Source organism: Trichosurus vulpecula, chromosome 3 (genome assembly GCF_011100635.1).
Source record: "Trichosurus vulpecula isolate mTriVul1 chromosome 3, mTriVul1.pri, whole genome shotgun sequence".
Classification (NCBI taxonomy): Eukaryota; Metazoa; Chordata; class Mammalia; order Diprotodontia; family Phalangeridae; genus Trichosurus; species Trichosurus vulpecula.
Window position 1 is genome coordinate 376621214 of NC_050575.1, and position 6085 is coordinate 376627298.

Below are 6085 nucleotides of genomic sequence, written 5' to 3' on the forward strand. Positions count from 1 at the left end.
AAACCAAGGATACCATCAGGCAGCAAAGGAGCAAAGCAGCTGACACGGTCCATGCCCACGGCCATTTCCCCTTCCTCTACTCCCCTTTCTTCTTCCTTCCTCTTTCCTCCCCTTCACTCCCCACTCCTACTTCCAGATCAGTCCGGTCCAGTCTATCCAATCTATCCTAGCCTCACTCTGAGGGGCAGCCAGAAACCTCTTGGCTGATGCCCAGATGGCATATCTGCCTGTTTAAAGTTGGGGAAAAGAAAACAACTTTTCAAGTAATAAAGATGCCTCCTAAATTCAAGTGCTATCCGAATGATGGTGATGTCACGGGTTCCATGAAAAGCGAAAGGAGAAAGCTTTTAGAAAAAGAATCGGATGAAGAAGAGGATTTTTTCCTAAGGGGCTCATCTGGAACAAAATTTGGAGCTCAGAATGATAAAATTAGACATGTGCAGATTCAGGTACATGAAATAATTGATGTCATACAAGAGAATATTACAAAAGTGATTGAAAGAGGAGAGAGACTGGAGGAGCTACAAGACAAATTAGAAAGCTCATCAGACAATGCAACAGCTTTTAGCAACAGATCTAAACAGCTTTGAAGACAAATGTGGTGGCTCGGATGCAAAATGAAGGCAATCATGGCTCTGATTGCTGGTATCCTTTGGCTGGTGATGATCATTCTTACTGTCCTGAAATACTGGGCTTGATATGATGACCAGAGATCTCCATCAAAACAATTCGGGGACAATGTAAAAAGAAGAAGATTGCTGCATAATTTAATGAAATAGGATATAACTTTTTAAAGCTTTTTTTCCTCAAGGAGCAAAAAGAACCAAATATCCAGTTCAAATTGGAACAGTAACGAGTTACTGATTAGTCTCCTCCCCTTCACAAAAACATATATTTATTCACTTATTTTTAAAACAGAAACATCTACTCTGCCATGTTCTAGGAACCTAGTTTGAAACCAGATACCTGCCAATACATTATTATATTTATATATATAGTTAAACATTGCTCATGATATTTATAATTTGACATAATCCCCTACTATAAACTAGAGAGGTGGGGATTTATTGTATCAAATTTGGGGATAGAGTGGGAGGGAAGAAGCATATGCAGAGAGATGAAACATTATATAAAAAGAGATGGTAACCATTCAGTTATTGATTACAAAATGTACAATTTTTCTCATGTAAAAAATAGGTTTTGGAAATGGTTTCCATATATCTATGGAGAAACTAATGTTTTCAATGCTGCTACTTTCAGCTGTGACTAAAGATATTCCAATAAATCTATTTTGACAGGAAGGAAGGAAGGAAGGAAGGAAGGAAGGAAGGAAGGAAGGAAGGAAGGAAGGAAGGAAGGAAGGAAGGAAGGAAGGAAGGAAGGAAGGAAGGAAGGGAGGCAGGGAGGGAGGGAGGGAGGGAGGGAGGAAGGAAACCAAAACTTAAGGTGTTGTTTGCTTCTCTAAAACTCCAAACAATAGAATTGCAATAGGAGTGAATAAATGCTGAAAGCAACAGCAACAGAATGACCAGTTAGAGTCATCTTTCAAAGGGTACACAAGGAGACAGAAGTGAAAATGGAAAACTGGTAGAGGTAATAGTAAAGAAGTAGACAGGGGGAATTATGGACAGTAGTTGGAGACACCATGCCTAGAATTAAATGCCTCTTTTGTGGGATTACATTACTACATGGTACATGAAAGAGGAAGAAGGGATGGGGGATGATGAGGAGTAAATGATGCGCTGGGGTTAAATCAAGGGCTATCAGTGAAGGAAAGATGACCTCTGTGGTCTCAGAAAGATAAAAGCTTATAAGGAAGTAGCTGAGGAAGAGGGGGTAAAGATTCAAAAAGGGGAGGAAAGGGAGGAGGTCTTACTTTGGAGGTAGGAGGCGGTCTCATTGATGAATGTTCCTATAAGCGAAGAGAGTAGTTACACTGATTGAGGCCCGGGTGATTTGGTGACTGAAAATTCTACTTGCCCTGGGAGGAGGGGAGGTGGAAACCCTGGGGGCATCTGGCACCTGGAAGAGTGTGAGAGCATGGATACAGAGAAGAGATTTCTAAGCAAATGTAGGAAGGAAAAAAGGTCAACAAAAGAGGGTATAGATCAGTGTGGAAGGGGCCGCAATGATACAGTGCCCTCTCTGACATCTGTAATAAAGGGCATTGTTCTAAGAGTGAGGTGCAACAGAAAAGGGGACTCCACAGAGGAAGGTCTACATGTTAGTGGCAAAGAGCACCTAGAAGGCACAGCATACAATGGATACCTTGGAAGCTTTGATTATATAAAGAATACAGAGAAAAGAGAGAGACCAGATGATTATAGGGGTCATGAATCAAAGAACAAGGGTATAAAGTAAATACAGAAAAAAGATGGATAATAAAGAGAGTGAGAGAAATCCTTTTTGGAAAGGGGCATCAAAATTGAAACTTAAAAAATTAATGAACAAGACTAGATGAAGAGTAGGAGAGGAAAAGGGAATCTATTTTACTAACTGACAGGAAAAATGAGGGAGAAGAAAAATAACACCTGATAAAATCAGGGAAGAGGAACAAATACACCAAACCCTAAAAGAGAAAGGGGTATCATGAGAACAAGGGATGGGGGTGGCAGGAAGAAGAGTACCAGTGGGAACAGGGTTGCCTTAAAGATTAAAGTAAAATAATTGAAGGAACTTAACACTTTGTTTATAGCAGAAAATTGGGGGAATCATAACTTAAAAATAAAGTCAGCTCAACACATGAATAAATATAAAGTTAATTCCAATAACTTTAAATGTAAATGGATTAGATAGCTCAATAAAATGAAAAAGAATTACATATTAGATAAGAAAACAAAACTCTATAATCTGTTGTTCATAAGAAACATGTTTTTAAAAAAAGACATAAACAAAATAAAACTGAAGGGATGGGGGAGAAATTTACTATACATCAAATGAATTCAAAAAATTAGGACTTGCCATCTTGCTATCAGACAAAGAAAAAACAAACATTCAAAAAAATAAAAAAGAGACAAACAATAAAACTTCATTATGCTGAAAGGAACAATAGACAATAAACAAATATCAGTAATAAATTTATATGCTCCAAATGCCTTAGCATAAAAATTCATAAAAGAAACATTATCTGAGCTTCAAGAAGATGTAGACAGTAAGGAGACTTCAATATCCCTCTATCAATTTTAAATAAGTCTAACAGGAAGATAAAGGAGAAAAATTGAACTGAACAAATTTCTGGAGAAACTGGAGTTAAAAGTTTTGTGGCATCTTCTAAATGGGACAGCAAAAAACATACATACTTCTCTGAACTACATGGAACTTTGCAGACTGACCATGTACTAGGTCACAGAGGTATTGCAAACAAATGTAAAAAGGAGAAATCGTTAATGCATCCTTTACAGACCATAATGCGATAAGAATAGAAATTGGTTCAGGAACCACAAACAGAAGATACAGACCCAAAAGGAGACTTAATAATGAAATCTTAATGATTAGTGGGTGAAACAACAAATAATAGAAACAAAGAATGCATGTTTTTAAAAATGATAATGATGAGGCAACATACCAAAATTTCTGAAATGCATTTAAAGCACTCCTCAAGGAGAAAATCAAATTGTTATAATCATACATTAACAAAATAGAAAAAGAGAGATTAACTGAATATGTACTAAAAAATCAGAAAATCAACTAATAAACCCAAAATAAGCACAAAAATATTAAAAATCAGAGGGAAATAGATAATTTGGAAACAAATAAAATGATAGAGGTGATAAATAAAAACAAAGATAAATCCTTGGGTAGTCTGATTTAAAAGGAAGAGAGCAGAAAAACAAATCAATAAAATGGCAAATAAGCAAAGTGAAATCACAGCAAACCCGGAAGAAATAAAAGAATAATCAGAAGATATTATGCATGGATATGTGCTAACAAAACTGAGAAGAGAAAAGAAATAGAGGAAAACCATCAAAAATATAAAATATTGAAACTATCAGAAGACCAGGTAGAGAGGATCTTAAATAACCTGATCTCAGAAAAGGAAATAGATCTAGATGTAAAGGAATGAAAGAATGGAAGGAAGGAAGGAAGGAAGGAAGGAAGGAAGGAAGGAAGGAAGAAAGCAAGGAAGGAAGGGAGGAAGGAAGGAAGAAAGAAAGTGAGAATTTGATAGATTCACAAAATTCTATCAAACTTCTAAAGAATAGTTAGTACCCTTCACAAAGTATTCTCAAAATTTGAGAAAGCACCCTACCAGAATCCTTTTATGAGACAAATATTATCTCGGTACCCAAACCAAGGAAAGATAAAACATGGGAAGAAAATTATAGGCCAATATAATTAATGAACATTGATTCAAAGCTATTAAAGAAAATCATATCAGGTAGATTTAAGCAATTTATCCAAGAAATCATTCATTAAGATCAAGTGGAATTTATATCAGAGATGTAAATTTAGGTCAACATTAGGAAAACAATAAACATAATTGTATTAAAAAATGAAACATCCCAAGTCACACAATCATCTCAATAAATGCAGAAAAAGCCTTTGACAAAGTACAATCCTCTTTAACACACACACACACACACACACACACAAACACAAACACACACACACTCACATACACACACACATATGGATGGGCATAGCAAAACCAAAAGCAAGCATTATATATAGTGGGGATACATTAGAATCTTTTACAATAAATATGGGAAAAAAGCAAAGATGCTCACTCTCCCCACTTAATACAATTCTAGAAATGCTAGCAATAACAATAAGACAATAGAAAGGAATTAAATGAATAATGACAGGTAAAGAGAAGATAAAACTATCAGTTTGCTGATTATACGATGATTTACTTGGAAAACCACAGGGAATAAGCAAAGATATTAACTCGGACAATTAATACCTTCAGTGTATGGGGTGTTCAAGAAGGACCAACACATCTGTTAAGAGGGCTTGCCAAACTTTTTCAGGGCTGCCTATCCACCTTTGATGTCCACCTATCACCCAACTCTTACATGGGGTTCCAAGAAGCTGTAGCATGTGCAACTGTCATACCATCTCAATACCATCTCAGTAGACTGGCAGTTGACAGTAACTGACAGGCCTCAAACATGTCAGTGAGTTGGGGATGGGGATGTCTACCCCACACATGTGAAGACTTCCCCTAGCAGAATGGGCAGATGGGAACGATTTGTTCCAATGGTCATGAAGGTGGCTGAATCAGGTGCTATGGAGTACTTAGAGCCTGGTCAGACATCAAAGATGCCAAGATCATCTACTGCATTCTGGCCCATTGCCAGTCATCTTGACCTTTGTCCTTCCACTGGACTTCAATGACTCAGGAAGAGAAGGTGAGGCTGACAACTTTGTATAACTCTGCCTCAATTATATCCAATTCGTAAGTCAAAACATCACCCTGTGATGTCATTGGTCCTCTTTGAAAACAAAGGACAAATAACAATAACAGCCTCAGCAAAGTTTCAAACTACAAAAGAAATCATCAAAATTTAACAGCATTTCTATATAATAACAAAAAACAAGAAGCAATAATAGAAGTGGAAGTCCCATTACAAATAACTATGAAATGTATAAAATATCCAGGGATCAACCTCCTAAAGTACAGAAAAGACTCATAGATTCAATCACAAAGTGCTACTCAAAGAAATAAAGAACAATTTAAATAGCTGGAGGAATACATTCAGTGCTCATGGTTAGGTCATGCCAATATAATAAAAATGACAATACTACCAAAATTAATTTACACTTTTAATGCTATACCAATCAAATTAACAAGGGGATATTTTACCAAGTTTGCTAAAATAAGCAAATGAATGAATGGATAGATAGATAGATAGATAAAAACAAAATTCATTTGGAAAAACAAAAGATCTAGAATATCAAGGGAAATGATGAAAAGAAATAAGAATGAAGGGTGAATAACACTTCCAGACCTCAGTCTATATTATAAAGCAACAATCATCAAAACCATCTGGTATTGGTTAAAAAAATGGATCATTGTAACAGATTAGACAAAGGAGATTCAGAAACAGTAATTTGGTAAAGTATAAAATGTTACTTTGGGAAA

At 36.1% G+C, this 6085-nt stretch overlaps 1 pseudogene; it reads left to right on the top strand.

Annotated features, from left to right (window-relative positions):
• The first annotated feature begins 272 nt into the window (after positions 1-272).
• LOC118840705 lies at positions 273-698 on the top strand (annotated as a pseudogene).
• Positions 699-6085: the final 5387 nt, after the last annotated feature.